The sequence below is a fragment of the Aotus nancymaae genome, unplaced genomic scaffold (assembly GCF_030222135.1).
Source record: "Aotus nancymaae isolate 86718 unplaced genomic scaffold, 86718_ANA_hifiasm-v0.15.2.pri h1tg000046l, whole genome shotgun sequence".
NCBI classification, from domain to species: Eukaryota; Metazoa; Chordata; class Mammalia; order Primates; family Aotidae; genus Aotus; species Aotus nancymaae.
The window spans coordinates 22,699,719-22,716,148 of record NW_026988460.1 but is presented as its reverse complement, the minus strand read 5'-3'; the positions used below and the strand labels follow the sequence as shown (position 1 = coordinate 22,716,148).

The window sequence follows — 16,430 nt, the reverse complement described above, 5'->3', positions numbered from 1 at the left end:
TTGAGGTTTTGTTTTGTTTTGTTTTTCTTTGAGACAGTCTCACTCTGTCACCCAGGCTGGAGTGCAGTGGTGTGATCTTGGTTCACTACAACCTCTGCTTCCCGGGTTCAAGCAATTTTCCTGCCTCAGCCTCCCAAATAGCGATCTCGACTCACTGCAACCTCCGCCTCCTGGGTTCAAGCGATTCTTCTGCCTCAGCCTTCTGAGTAGCTGGGATTACAGGTGTGCACCACCACACTTGGCTGGTTTTGTATTTTTAGTAGAGATGGGGTTTCATCATGTTGGCCAGGTTGGTCTTGAACTCCTGATCTCAGGTAATCAGCTTACCTCTGCCTCCCAAAGTGCTGGGATTGCAGGTGTGAGCCACCATGGGTGACCTTTCATGTGGTTTAATTTGCCCCACTTGCAGGAGGCCTCTGCTTCCCTTTGAAGACTTCCATGCAGAAGTTGCTAATTAGGCTTGTAGGAATGAATAGGACCTTGATTGTCCTCTTATTCAGTCTTCCTTCTAATGCAGAGGTATCCTTTGCAAGATTCCTGACATTTGGCTTCTATTCTCTACTTGGATGTAAGAGATAGAGAGTTTGTTACTTCACGAGACTGTCCATTGTTAAACAGTTTTCGGAATTGGACAAGTTCAATTATGTGGAAATCTACATCCTTGTAACTACTCCTGGTACTCTTCCAATTTCCATACCTATTGAAGGAGGCATTTCAGTAGCATTGGAGAAAGTTGTTATATTCTTCATTTGGTGAAAGTCTCGCTCTGTCGCCCAAGCTGGAGTGCAATTGTGAGATCTTGGCTCACTGCAACCCCTACCTCCTAGGCTCAAGTCATTCTTGTGTGTCAGTCTCCCAAGTAGCTGGAATTACAGGTGCCCACCACCACACCTGGCTAATTTTTGTAATTTTAGCAGAGACAGGGTTTTGCCATGTTGGCCAGACTGGGCGTGAACTCCTGAGCTCAAGTAATCTACCCACCTTGGCCTCCTAAAGTGCTGGGATTATAGGTGTGAGCCTCCACGCCCAGCCTAAATCCCTTGTCTTTCCTAACTGTGTCCCACTTTGGAGATGTGGCCACACCCGGCCTTTGTTATCTCGCCCTCTCCCTCATGTGGTTATGGCCATCGCCCTGTTTCAGGACCTCTGCAGTAGCTGTGCTCTCTGCCTGAAACGCTGTTCTCGAATCTGACTCGCTGGCTCTTGTGCATTCCACCCTCATCCTGTGTCCCCCAGGGCTGCATTCGACATGCATGAGCTTGAGGCGCCTGTGCCTCTGTAAGCCCCTTCCTTCATTAAAAAGATATTATTATTATTATTTTTAAAGATGGGGTTTCACTTTGTTGGTCAGGCTGGTTTCGAACTGACCTCAGGTGATCCGCCCGCCTCGGCCTCCCAAAGTGCTGGGATTACAGGCACGAGCCACCACGCCCGGCCCATTAAAAAGATAATACAAATTACATTTTACAAACACATTGGTATACAGATGAAACATTAATACTACATAGTGAAACATCAATACTACATAGTAAAACATTTTTTTTCATCCTAATAGTTGATGTTTTCTCTTCTGAGATTGTGGAAACAAACAATTTTCATGGGCCCTGAAAGTGCTGTGGGCCCTAGGCCCTGTGCCCAGGGGAAAGTTATCTCCTCCCTGAGCTGCTGGGCTGCATCACAGTGGGCTCCTGACGCAGAGCCTACTTAGTGTTGTGTTCACAATGTCTAGAGCACAGCCAGGCTCATGCATGAATGAAGAAGAAAGACACACTGGGCTCTGAGTGAAGCATTCTCCTCTGAGCAGAGGACTTGGGAACTGTATTTTCTTACAGTGTTTCAACTTTCATTGTTTTGTTTTGGCAATTTAATAAATTTATTTGATGTATTTGACAATTAGCGATTAGTTCTTACCCACATTGACTGTCTGTAGGTTTTTGAAAGTGGTAACTGGTACATAGGTAATCGAAGTATAGAGCTTATTTGGTGAATCTTCATCTTTATTACGTTTTCTGGACAACCGTACATGCATTCGGTATGGGACATTCCTTATTCCTTTGGCCCAGTCAGCTTTGTTGAGCCTGGTGTCAATGCACACATCCCATCTCCTTCGTGGCAAATTTCTGAATCTCTTTGAGGGCCCGAGGAGCATGCTTCTAGAGCCCACTCCATGGATGCACTTGTGAATGTTGATGGTGTATTCTCGGTTCACCACCTCGTTGATGGCAGAATGGCCCTTTTTCTTCTCACCACCCTTCTTTGCTGGAGCCATTCTGCCAGGTCCAAGTTGGAAAGGAAGAGTGTGAGGGATTGTCTCATTAAGTTTGTATTATACATACAACACCTGCTTGTTGAAGAAAGCCTGATAAATTCAGGAAAATGGGAAGAAAAAATCCTCTTGATCCCATCCTTCAGAATATCTCTATTACTGTTTGCCTTGCTTTTTCTCATTATCTTTCCTGCATCCTTTCTTGTTTCATGTGCTCATTGTGAGATGCTGGGTACATTTTAAAATATTCTTTCCACTTAACAAAATGTAGGCTTTCTTTAATGTTAGAACATCTTCCTATGATGTTCGTTGTGGGAAATTTTATTAAAAAAAAAAAAAAGAACATCTTCCTAAATACCTTAATGGTTCTGGGTGTACCCAGTGCATTGGCCAAAGCAGATGCTCTTTTAGGTTTGAATTTTAGAGTTCTTTCTAATTTTTTTCTTTTATACCTAATACTGCAATGAACATGTTTTATTCAGAAAGCTGCTACATTCCTATCCCCCTTTTTGGGTTATTTCCTTATAGAGAGTTTTCTTGGAGATGTGAATTACTAGGTCTGAGAATGTGTGCATGCTTTTATTACTACTTGCATTCTGGCTGTCCTAAGCCACCTGTCTGGCTGGCTCCTCCCCCTCTCCCCTCTTTCTTTCTGTCTCTCTCTTTCCTTCCTTCCTCTTTCTTTCTTTCTTTTTCTTTCTTTTTTTCACTATTCTCTAGTTCTTATATTTTTCACATATCGTGGATTTTCAGTTAAATAATCTTTTGATGAGTGGAATTTACAGCTTATTTTCTAGGTATTATTTCCCATGTTGTTAGTTTATTATGTCCAATGTTATACCCAAGTAGGTGTAACATCCTTGAGGGTAGAATCACACATTCTCAGTTTTTCCCTAGTGCCCAACACAGTCTAGAGCTCACAGTAGGTGTTGTGTTTTTGGTTGAGTGGTTGAGAAAAAGAGAATTTTAGAAGGGGAGCTAATTCTGGGATAAGACGATAAACCTTGATCACTATCAGATCTGGTTGTCATTCCTAGAAATATGATTTGCAATATATTTAGAAAGAACTATTATGGACCCCATGGGAATAGCTCGTTTCTGAGGGAGGGAAGGCAGAGAATCATAGAAAGAGAAGGGAAGGGAGGCGTGGGGGCGGGGAAGTAGGAGGCTCCCATTATAATAGTGCAGGCAGCTTCATGTGGGGATTCTGCCACCCATGCATTCACTCAGCAGATACTCATCCTGTGCATGTGGCACACCAGGTGCCATGCTAAATGCTAATGTGGGAAGCGTCATCTCTGCTTTGCAGGGCTCGCAGCTTGCCTGTGATCTCACAGCTCGTCGGTGGTATAGATGGGATGGGAAATCAGGCCTGGCTGACTCCTAGCAGGTGCCTTTTCCACTATGCCACATGAGTGTGGGTGGACAGTAAAGGGACTGTCTGGAGTTGGTTGTACACATTTTACTCAGAATGTTACTCAGGAACTTGGCATCAGTGTGTGGGTGAGAAGAGTGGCTGAGTGATGTGCGCTGAGACGGTACGCGATGTCCTCCCGGGCTCTTCCTAATGTGTTACTGGACCTTGTGTTTTGGCACTGCTAGTCTCCCACACAGCCCTGTGATCCTCTTCATTTCCCCAGGCCAAGGATGATACAGCTTTTCACCTTCCAGAGTATCTTTGTGTAGTACTTACTTAAAATTTTAAATAGAACATAATAATTTCTCTGAGTAGATGTAAATTTGGTGGTGTCTGGGCATAGTTATGACCATGCCGCTGTGGAAAATGGCCCGAGGTTGTAATAACAGGGAGTACAGTCTTCGCATAGCAGGGATACTCCTGAGAATGTGTCCTTAGGCAATGTGTCTTATGCGAACATCACAGAGTGTGCTTGACAAACCCAGGTGCACAGCCCACTGCACACCTAGGCTGTGTGGGATCTCCTGTTGCTCCTGGGCTACAAACCCCTGCGGCACGCGACTGCACTGAATACTGTGGGCAGTTTGAACACAGTGATGAGTATTTGTATATCTAAGCATAGCTAAACATAGAAAAGTTACAGTAAAAATACAGTATAAAAGGTAAGCATTGGAGGAGTGAGAAAAATAAAAAGATAAGCATTGGAACACCCGTGTAGGGCACTTACTGTGACTGGAAGTTGTGCTGGGTGAGTAGTGAGTGGTGAGTGAATGGGAGGGCTGAGGACAGTACTGTGCCCTAAGACTCTAAACACTGTACACGTAGGCTATACTAACTTTATTAAAAATATATTTCTCTCTTCAACAATACATTATTAACCTTAAGTTACTATAGCTTTAACTTTATAAACTTCTTAATTTTTTAAACTTTTTGACTCATAATAATACTTAGCTTAGAACACAAACACATTGTACAGCTGAACAAAAATATTTTCCTTCTTTATATCCTCATTTTATAAACATTTTTATTTTTATTTTTAATTTATTTATTTTTGAGACAGGAGTCTCGCTCTGTCACCAGGTGGAGTGCAGTGGCGCGATCTCGCCTCACTGCAACCTCTGCCTCCTGGGTTCAAGCGATTCTCCTGCCTCAGCCTCCTGAGTAGCTGGGATTACAGGCACATGCCACCACGCCTGGCTAATTTTTTGTATTTTTACTACATGTTGGCTAGGATAGTCTCGATCTCCTGACCTCGTGACATGCCCACCTTGGCCTTCCAAAGTGCTGGGATTACAGGCGTGAGCCACCGCGCCTGGCTCTATAAACATTTTTCTACTAAATTTATATATTTTTTTATTTTTACTTTTAAAACTTTTTTTTCTGTTAAAAACTAAGATACAAACACACACATTAGCCTAGACAAGGGTCAAAATTCTCAGTATCACTGTCTTGTACTTCCACATCTTGTCCCACTGGAAGGTCTTCAGGGGCAGTAACTGCATGGAGCTGTCACCTCCTGTGATAACAATGCCTTCTTCTGGACACTTCCTGAGGGACCTGCCTGGGGCTGTTTTACAGTTAACTTTAAAAAATGCACATAAGTAGAAGGAGTGTACCCTAAAGGAATGATAACAAGTAAATACATAAACCAAAAACAGGGTCATTTATTATCATTATTATTATATGCTGTACACAATTGTGTCTGCCAGACTTTTGTATGACTGGCAGCGCAGGTGTGTTGATACCAGCATTACCTCAAACACATGAGTAATGCGTTGCACAATATTATGACGACTATGATGTCAGTAGGCAGTAGGAATTTTTTAGCTCTATTATGGCCGTATGGGACCACCGTGGTATATGCTATCTGTCGTTGACTGAAACGTCATTATGCAGAGCATGACTGTACTTAAAAAATGAGATGGCATTTCTTAGCAACATTCCTTTGCTATGAGTTGTTTTTAAAATTAATGTACTTATTTTTTTTAATTATAAAAATTTTCCCACATAGGGAGTACATATATGTATTAAGGGTCTCACTCTGTTGCCCAGGCTGCAGTGCAGTGGTGTGATCATGGCCCATTGCAGTCTCAATGTCCTGGACTCAAGTGAATGAGGGAGAATATTATAATGAATGACTGTATATCCCTCAACTGGGTTAGGATGAAATGCTAAGGTCACAGCTAAGCAAAAGCCACTTTAGAGGAAAGGAATGTTGGGCCATGAGTGGCATTCCTGCAGAAAGGTCATTATGTCAGAATTGCTACTCTGTGCTCTGGAGGGAAAATACCATGACACTAAGAATTTAGCTGTGGGTCAGAAGCATTTTATGTGGTGTGAATCAAACTAGTGAGCCTCGGGCTGGGCTTGGAGGCTTACGCCTGTTATCCTAGCACTTTGGGAGGCTGAGACGGGTGGATCATTTTAGGTCAGGAGTTTGAGACCAGCCTGGCCAACATAGTGAAACCCTATCTCCACTAAAAATACAAAAAATTAGCCAGATGTGGTGGTGCACGCCTGTAGTCCCAGCTACTCGGGAGGCTGAGGCACAAGAATCGCTTGAACCCGGGAGGCAGAGGTTGCATTGAGCTGAGATGGCACCACTGCACTCTAGCCTGGGCAACAGTGAGACTGTCTCAAAAACAAAAAACTAGAGAGCCTTTATTCGTGAGGACGAAAATCTAAGAATGACAGTGTCCGTTGGAAGCTAGTCCAGGAGTTACTCATTTAGATTGTAAAGCTATATGGGTACGCATTAACTGAAATTTTAAAACATAGTTACTTGTACATTCTAGTTTTTGTTCAAATGCGCTATAGCACTTCTTCTAAATCTCATCACTTTGGGAGGCCAAGGTGGATGAATCTCTTGAGCCCAGGAGTTTGAGACCACTGTAGGCAACATAGTGAGACCTCATGTTTCCCCCACTCCCCCAAAAATTAACTGGGTGAGGTGGCACATGCCTGTAGTTCCAGCTACTCTGGAGGCTGAAGTGGGAAGATCACTTGCCTGGGAGGTTGAGGCTGTGGTGAACCAAGATCACGCTACTGTTCTCCAGCCTGGATGACAGAGTGAGACCCTGTATTTTTTTAAAAAATTGCAATCTGCTCTTTTAAAATATATTACAAGTTATACCCACACTCACTTATGGGAGTACTGGTTGGCACACTGCTCATACTATTAACTCAGTAGTTCTCCTTTTAGGAATGTATGCTAGGAAAATAATCTGAGATTTGCACAGTGGTACTTGTAGTGTTGTAGAATACTGAAAACAACCAAAATGTTTTACAATAAAACTGCATCTATGGTATGATAGTAACGCTGCCATAAATGCATGTGTTGCATAGTAAAAAACATGTATCAATTTTAGCTGTAAGTTATCTCTTAGTGGTAGAATTATGCATAACTTTTATTTTTTAATTTTTTGCTATATTTAAAAATGAATAAATTAAATATAAAATTATGAAATGCTTTATTTCACAGTGCTACTGTGGCTGTGTAATATTATGTGGAATTGATATAATTTACTTATTAATCCGTTACCCTTTTTATTAAGTGAGCTGCTTATAAATAATTGTTGTAGATAGTGATTATTTTTTAATATTACTTTTCAGTTATTTCCTAATTCCAGGAAGATTACTGAATAAAATAATACTACTTCTTAAGTGTTTTTTATATTTATATTTAAACCCTTTATATTTATATCCAGATATATTCAAACTGTTCTAAATGGTTTGTAATAATTTATCATGCCAGAAAATATTTACATTTGTATTAATTACACCTGTATTGGATATTGGCCTTTTTTTCCCAAGATTTGTGACTCGGTACATAAAGTATTATACTGCAACACCATGTTTGTTTGTACTTCTTTAATTATTAACTTAGATGAATTGCCTATAGGTGTTATAAAATTATTTTTTAATTACACAAATCCATAGGATTTCTGAACTGCTCATAGGCCTGGCTCTCTGTGGGATTTGGAGGTCACATAAGGTGTATAACTAAGATAAAGTGAGAGTAAAGAACAAAGTGTGATAAAGTGAATTAGGTTCTCTTGAAGGCAAAGTATATCTTTATGTAAGGCAAGTGTACATTTTTGTACGTGGGTAAACTGTGAGAGTAAAATGTAAGAAAAACATCCAAATCAAGTCAGAACATCTCTTACTGAGCCCAGTATTAATCTAGCTAACTGAACAGTTAGTTTCACTGAATTGGCTATTTCAGCTATATTGTATTTAGCTTATATAATGTATTTGCTTTAGTTGAAAATTATTAACTAATCTCTTAAGAAAGGCATCTAGAAAGAAATGTTTGTTATTTCTGAGCAGGTTTGCAGATGTTAAGCAAATGAGTGACATCTAAGTGACAGCATTGTTAAGGTGAGCTTCTATAAAGGTCTATGGAACAAGTAACTTATATATTACACTTTTACACTTTTTCTTTCTCCCTGCGGTTTTACATTTGTGTAAAACATTTTATTTGTTTAAAAGCATCCGAGCAAACACATCTGAGTTGGTTTATGGGTAGAGTAGTCCATAGAGTTAGACAAACCCCACGTTGCCCTAGGATCCCTGAATGTAGTAATGTAGTAAGCACATCATGCATAGTTCATGCTTGTTTTGGCCTTTGTTGCTTTTTTTTTTTGGAGACATTCTCACTCTGTCCCCCAGGCTGGAGTGCAATGGTGCAATCTTGCTCACTGCAACCTCTGCCTCCTGGGTTCAAGTGATTCTCATGCCTCAGCCTCCTGAGTAGCTGGGATTATAGGCGCCTGCCACTATGCCTGGCTAATTTTTCTGTTTTTAGTAGAGACAGGGTTTTGCCATGTTGGTCGGGGCTGGTCTCAAACTCCTGACCTTGGGTGATCCACCTGCCGTGGCCTCCCAAAGTGCTGGGATTACAGGTATGAGCCACTGCGTCTGGCCTATGATATTTTGATTAAAACTGAAAAGATGGTTGGAAGGAATTTGGAAGTCTCTTGGATTTGATTATTCAGTAATGGATAAGATGTATCACTTGACATCATTGAGGGGGAGGATATACTATTTAAGACTACACTTTCTGAATGCCAAAGAGTGTTGTTCCAATTGTATTCCTTAGTCTTACGACTGTCTTTTTCCTGTGTCTTTCTATGTTCCACCCTTATTACTTTCTTCTCATCTTGTTCCCTTATCTTTCTCCCCTTCCTTTTTCAATTTGGAAAAATCTTTAAAATAGGAAATAAACACAGAACAGCATAACACCCAATGCTCATCTCTTTCTGGGTATCCCGTTTCACATGTCTGTCCTCTTTGCCTTTTTAATCCATGTTTCCTTTCTTTCCTTCTTCACATTTCCAGGTTTCTGTTTCATCTCACAGAATCTCGCAGTGGGCATGTGTATAGGTGTGAAAGGGTGGCAGGCCTGGTTTTGAATTTTCATCTCTGCCTGTGTGACAGTGTTCAATGAACCTAGCTGACTTTCAGTTTCCCCATCTTTAAAATTCCCATGTAGCAGCTAATAATCACTAATCTCCAGAGTTATTGTAGAATTTAAATGAGATGGTACCTGTGCACTGCTTAGCACAGTGACTGCACAGAGTAACCCTCAGGGACCCTGTGTCTAGCTGCTGTCCTGTGTCTGGGACACACATGGGCACCATGCTGGGATCCCTCTTCACGTTCGTTCCGGGGATTCCTTCACTTTTCTCCCATGTGCTGTGTCTCATGTCATCCTCTTTCTGGGTTACTCTTCCTTGCTGGAAGAGATTATCCTGACAAAGAGTGTGTGTAAGATAAATTTTGAGATATTGCAGAAAACATCTTTATTCTCTATTCTCATTGGATTGATAGGTTGAGGGTAGAATTCTTAGTTGTAGATTTTTCTTCAGGGTTTTGGAGGCGCGCTCCATTACTTTCTGGCTTTGTGTTACCATTGGGAAATGTGAAACCATTCTGATTTCTATTTTTTTTTTTTTTTTAGACGGAGTCTTGCTCTATCACCTAGGCTGGGGTACAGTGGTGTGATCTCAGCTCACTGTAACCTCCATCTCTAGGTTCAAGTGATTCTCCTGCCTCAACCGCCTGAGTAGCTGGGATTACAGGTGCTGCCACTACGCCCAGCTAATTATTTTTGAAATTTTAGTAGAGATAGGGTTTTACCATGTTGGCCAGACTGGTTTCAAACTCCTGACCTTAAGTGATCCACTCGCCTCGGCCTCCCAAAGTACTAGGATTACATGCATGAGCCACTGCATCTGGCCATTCTGATTTCATATCTGCTGACTTTCAGTTTCCCCATCTTTAAAATTCCCATGTAGCAGCTAATAATCACTATTATGATTATTAGCTATTATAATCACTATTATGATTATTATGACCAGTTTTTTCTCTCTGGAAACTGTTGGGATCATCCGTTTGTCCCTAGTGTTCTGAAATTTCACAATGCCATGACTTGGGGATTTAAAAGAAAAAACAACTATTATATTGGGCACTCAGTAAACCCCTTCAATCTGGAAACTCATTCCTGGGGGAAATTCCTTAGATAATTTCACTGATATATTTTCTTTCTCTTTTTTTTTTTTTTCTTTTTTTAGATGGAGTCTCGCTCTGTCTCCAGGCTGGAGTGCAGTGGTGTGAACTTGACTCACTACAACCTTTGCCTCTTGGGTTCAAGTGATTCTTCTGCCCTTCTGCCTCAGTTTCCGGAGCAGCTGGGACTATAGGCATGTGCCACCATACCCAGCTAATTTTTTGTATTTTTAGTAGAGATGGGGTTTCATTATGTTGGCCAGGATGGTCTTGATCTTTTGACCTCATCACCCACCGGCCTCGGCCTCCCAAAGTGCTGGGATTACAGGTGTGAGCCACCGCACCCGGCCTATATTTTCATATCTCGGCTTCCTTTCTTTTCTTCTTCTGGCGATTGCACTTTTCTGTTTTTGGACCTCCTGGACTAGTCTACTTTTCCCACTTTCCCCCTTTCTCCTTTCTGGACTTGTTCTACTGTTTGGAAGATTTTTCTCAACTTTATTTTCTAATCCTTCTATTAACTGTTATTTTCAAAACTTCTGCTATGGTGTTTTTTGTTTTCTAGAACTATTTTTTTAAAAATCGCACCCTGTTTTATAGATACTGTAATTTCTGAGGTACTTGATATATATATATATTAGTTTCTTCTTGTATAGTCTGTGTCCTCTGATTTGCTTTTTTGGTTTAACTTGGTCTTTGTTTTCCACATTAGTAGCTTTCCTGAGATATCTGGTTGTCTGCTTTTGATTAAGGGCAGGGAAGACATTCCTGAGTTCAAAAAAGGGAGTGTGCAAAATTTATATTCTGAGCCTTAATGTTGGGTGATCTCTGAGGGCTGACTGTTGGTGGAACCCCCGGTCTTGGTGCCTGGGTCTTTCATTGTGGGCTGGTCAGGTTTCTAGAGCTCTCTGAAGTCTGGAAGCTGGTTTTGAATTGTGTGATGTCTGCCCTTTCTTTTTCAAATAAGAGAGTTCAGCATTCTTGTTTTCCTTTTATAGGATTTTTTATAGTAGCTTTTTAGGTACATGTTTATAAATAGAGAGCTTTTATTTCTCACAATTGGCTGTCTCTGCCTTCTGTATATTATTAGAAAATGCACAAGTGAAGAAGCCAGGAGAATCTTTACCGTAGCATTGTAGATTTGCATTGTAGCATTTTTACAGAAGTAAAGCAAGTTACTGGTTCTCACTGTCCTCATCTGTACAATGAATGGGCTAGAGAAAGCTGTTTGAAAGTCCCTTGCTATGCTAAGAATTTTAACATAGTCTTTGCAATGGGAGGTGACAGCTCAGGATGAGTATGTCGTTACCTTGCAGAAGTTTGACAGATGATGTTTGCACAAGTTTTGACTTGGAAAGCTGAATCTGTGCTGGAAGACTCATGGGGAATTGCAAAAACTTTGCCAGGGATATTGCTTCAGGGATAGTAAATGAGAATGAAGATATTTTTAAACTAGAAAATACTAGGATAGTAGAATTTGCAACGGGATTAAAAAAAAACACTAAATAGAAGCATATGCTTTCTTCTTGAGCTATTTTAACTACGAGTATAGTCTTCCACAGTCAAGTTACTTCTCAGATGTCTGAAAGATTTTTGCATCCTGAATTCATTTGAAATTGACCTTCTGTACTTAAATTTCAGTTTTGTAGTTAAATAGCATTTTTGCTTTGCAAAGGGACCCATCCTTGTTATCTCTATAGGATAATGATTTGAAATAACCACAAAATTTCAGGAAGTAGAAAATTTCTTGTTGGTTTCCTAATTCCACAACTCTTCTGCATGATACTGTGTGCCACTGGGAATCTGAAAGAATTTAGAAAAAGTATTCCAGTTTGCAGGAGATAAACAAATGGAGAAAGGAGTTAACATCTACCTGACAGGCAGCAGAGTGTTGACAGCTTTGTGACTCAGCTTAATGACAGGCGAGGAGGAAGTGAAAACTGAACAAGGAAGAAGTTAGTCAAAAAATAATAATAGAATGGTAATTATCAAGAATTTTGGCTAGGATTTTAGGCAAATATGCTATGCTTTTTTTAAAAAAAAATGCTAGGCATTTTGAAAACCTATTTTTAAGAGATGTGTGGCTGGGATCCTGGGCTTTGAGCCCAGGGTCTGGCTTCGTGGAATTTTCCCAGTTGAAGTTATGAAAAAAAATAAAAAATAAAAAATAAACAAATGAATTTTTGGATCATGTATCTTCAGAATGAGTCCCTTTAGGAATCACATTACTGCCTGGCATACACAGTTGACCCTTGAACAACATGTGTTTGATCTGTGAGGATCCACCTATCCATATGGGGATGTTTTTCAAAGCAGGTCAAGAATAGAGTATTTGTGAGATGTGAAACCCTTGACTTTTCATACAGGTGCCCTAGGCAAGGCGGACTGCGGAACTTGAGTATGTACAGACTTTTGATACAACTGGGGGTCCTGGAACCAGCCCCCGGCGTATACTGAGGGACAACTGTGTTCTCTCCCTCTTTGCTTCTTACATGTGGCCCACAGCGTCACCTGGGGAACTTGTTAGAAATGCGGAATGGGGCCGGGCGCGGTGGCTCACGCCTGTAATCCCAGCACTTTGGGAGGCCGAGGTGGGTGGATCACGAGGTCAAGAGATCGAGACCATCCCGGTCAACATGGTGAAACCCCGTCTCTACTAAAAATACAAAAAATTAGCTGGGCACCGTGGCACGTGCCTGTAATCCCAGCTACTCAGGAGGCTGAGGCAGGAGAATTGCCTGAACCCAGGAGGCGGAGGTTGCGATGAGCCAAGATCGCGCCATTGCACTCCAGTCTGGGTAACAAGAGCGAAAGTCCGTCTCAAAAAAAAAAAAAAAAAGAAAAGAAATGCGGAATGGTAGTCCTCACTGTGGAACTGCTGACTATGTATTTCGACAAAATCCCTGAGTTCCATGCACTCAAAAATTGGAGACACACAGATCTGCACCATGATAAAAGTGTTCTTTTGATCTTCACATTTTCTTAATGGACCTGGCAAAATGACATTGCAAAGAAAAGTGTGGTATGTTTATCTAAATGCCTCATTACTCCATGAAAACACTTTATGCTTGAGGCCTGACTGTGGTCTTCTTAAGGACAGGGGCAGCTGCTGCCGATTCTCTTTAATCCACCACTCTCTCATTTATTTGTTTGTTTATTTGTTTGTTTATTTATTTATTTGGTGGAGTCTTGCTCTGTCACCCAGGCTGGAGTGCAATGGCACGATCTCAGCTCACTGCAGCCTCTGCCTAAGTTGAAGTAGGTTCAAGCAGTTCTCCTGCCTCAGCCTTCCGAGTAGCTCTGATTACAGGCATGAGCCACCACGCCTGGCTGATTTTGTGTTTTTAGTAGAGATGGGGTATCACTATGTTGGCCAGGCTGTTTGCAAACTCCTGACCTCAGATAATCCACCCACCTCGGCCTCCCAAAGTGCTGGGATTACAGGCATGAGCCACAGTGCCTGACTCACCCCTCTCTCCTTTATGTGGCAGGTGCTCATTAATATCCAGGCAGGATACTGCTCTCCTCTCAATCAGTGGGTTCCAAAGACAGTATGGGAAGTCAGTATGGATGTTTGTTTATTTTTGCCTTAAAAAAGAAAGTGAGCCTCACTAATGTTTACTGTAGCTATTAGTTATATTACTTACATATAATGCAAAAATGAAGGCATATTTAGGGGTAGGAATATTGAAAATGTTAAATGGTAGGTGACCTGATTCAATCAAATCTTAAGTGCATACCTTCTGAAAAGGCTGCTGAGAGGCAGGTGAGCTGGCATTTCTAGAGATGAACATATTTGAAAGTGGTAGCATTTTAAACTGGAAGGAACCTCAGTTTTCCTTTTAAGAAACTGAGGTCCAGACAGTACTTTCCTGAGGTCATAACATTGGGATTAGGACAAAGGTTTTCCAATGTAGACTTCAGTTTTCTTTCCATTATTTATTTGGCTTTTGAATGTCTTCCATGGAACACTGGAGGTGCCTGAAGTGCCAAGTTGTGGGAAGGGGGTAGAAAAAGGGAGGATGATAGGGAAGACTTAAGGCAGCCCATTCCCATCCGAATGTTCTTGCTTTTTTTTGTTTTAGAAACAGAGACTTTCCCCATACCCCCCTCCCATACATAATGCATTCTTGAAAACATGTATGATTGTCTTAACAGAAGATTTACCTGCTGGAAGAGGGATTCTGTTTAGTTTTACTGAAACATGGCAGAACTGAAACATTTGAAAGAGTGTTATTCCAGCTGGGTGTGGTGGCTCAAGCCTGTAATCCTAGCACTTTTGGAGGCCAAGGCAGGAAGATCACTTGAGGCTAGAAGTCTTGCCCTCTGTCTACAAAAAATTAAAAAATTAGCAGTACATGGTGGTGTGTGCCCTGTAGTCCCAGCTACTCAGGAGGCTGAGATGGGAGGATTGCTTGGGACCAGGAGGTCAAGGCTATAGTAAGCTATAATGACACCACTGTACTCTAGCCTGGGCTACAGAGCAAGACCCTGTATCTACATAATTGAAAAAAAAAAAGTTATTCTAATTCCTTACTCTAGAATAAAAATGTTACAGCAGGGGCTGGGCGCGGTGGCTCACGCCTATAATCCCAGCACTTTGGGAGGCCGAGGCGGGTGGATCACGAGGTCAAGAGAACGAGACCATCCTGGTCAACAAGGTAAAACCCCGTCTCTACTAAAAATACAAAAATTAGCTGGGCATGGTGGCGCACGTCTGTAGTCCCAGCTACTCGGGAGGCTGAGGCAGGAGAATTGCCTGAACCCAGGAGGCAGAGGTTGCGGTGAGCCGAGATCGTGCCATTGCACTCCAGCCTGGGTAACAAGAGTGAAACTCCGTCTCAAAAAAAAAAAAAAAAAAAAGAAATGTTACAGCAAGGCTGTCACTGTGCAAGATGTTTTTGGAGTTGCCTTCAGGAAGAGTTCATAAAATGTACCAAAATAATCAGTTCTATTAATATTTAAAGTTTGTTTTAGAATAGCAGTTGCATTATCCATCTTCATCACCCTTTTACACCATTTAGTAGACTGTTGCTAAAATTCTAATTATACTATCAAAAAAAAATTATACTCTCAAAGGATATTTTCTACCATTTAAATGAATGTCATTGTAAAAGAAGATCTTAGACTTTAGAGGAAAACTTTCTTCTTTTTTTGGAGACGGGTCCTTGCTCTGTTGCCCAGGCTGGAGTGCAGTGGTGCCATCATAGCTCATCACAACCTTGAACTCCTGGACTCAAGTGATCCTCCTGCCTTTCTCCTGAGCTGGGAGTACAGGCTCTCACCACCACACTGGCTTTAGAGGAAAATTTAAAGATTTCAAAAGGAAGCATTTTTGAACAGAGACAATATTCTATCTCTGAGTTGCATTTTTAAGAATATTTAATTAAATGCTATTTATTCTAAGCTGTGTGGCTTGGTGCCATGTATACAAGGATGAAGGATCTATGGTTCTGCCCCTGAGGCTCACACTGCCCAGCAGAGGAGAAAAGACAATTTAAATATGAATCACAGTCCAGGGATGCAGCCTTTGCTGTGTTAGAGGATGAGCAGAAGCACAGAGTAAGGAGGATTATTTCAGCCTGGTTGGTACTGAGTTGGAAACAGCATGAACCCTGGCATGAAGTCTGTAAAATGTGAGAATGTACCTGGAGAAGTGTGAAGACACCAGTGTGAGTAGAACACAGGTGATGGGGTGGCTGGTGGGAGATGAGTTCTGAGGTCAGTTTCCCCTTGAGAAGGTAAGCTCCATGAGAGCAGGGCTGTTGGCCAAGTTCACTGCTATCTTCTCCAAACCTGCAAGAGAGCCTGGTGTGTGAGCAGGCGGTAAACACATGCTGATTGACTTAGTGGGAAACTTGTGGCAATTAAATGATGAAGATCATTCACTTTCTGCAAAGGTGTTTTGACTTTACCTTGTGGTCACTGAAGGTTTCTGATGACACATTGAGATGGGGTTTCAAAAGGTAACTCTGGCTGTGGGATAGGCTTGCCTTTCCTCAGTTTTCCTGGAGAGCTTCTTAAATTAAGATTCCTGGGCCCCAAAGAGTCTGACTCAGTAGGTCTGTGATAGGGCTTGTTAATTTGCATTTGTGACAAGCTCCCAGCTGCTGCTGATGCTGCTGGTAGGTGGCTGCACTTTTAGTAGCAAGGAGAAGGGATTGGATCATTTGAATAAACAAATTTCCAGAAGCAATAGTAAGCATGATGCATTTAGGAACAGTGATTACACTAAAG

General features: G+C 41.5%; 1 protein-coding gene across 4 annotated transcripts in view; it reads left to right on the top strand.

The window, feature by feature from the left end:
- The window catches only part of VGLL4 (vestigial like family member 4), a 164,059-nt gene that overhangs the window by 37,594 nt on the left and 110,035 nt on the right, over window positions 1-16,430 (top strand). The window contains exon 1 of one of the 4 annotated variants that reach the window (XM_064362034.1): window positions 10,256-10,387. The exons of the other annotated variants lie outside the window; for them this stretch is intronic. The gene's annotated coding sequence lies outside the window, so the exon portion shown is untranslated. Of the gene's footprint in view, window positions 1-10,255; window positions 10,388-16,430 lie in introns of those variants that run through there. 4 annotated transcript variants of the gene reach the window in all.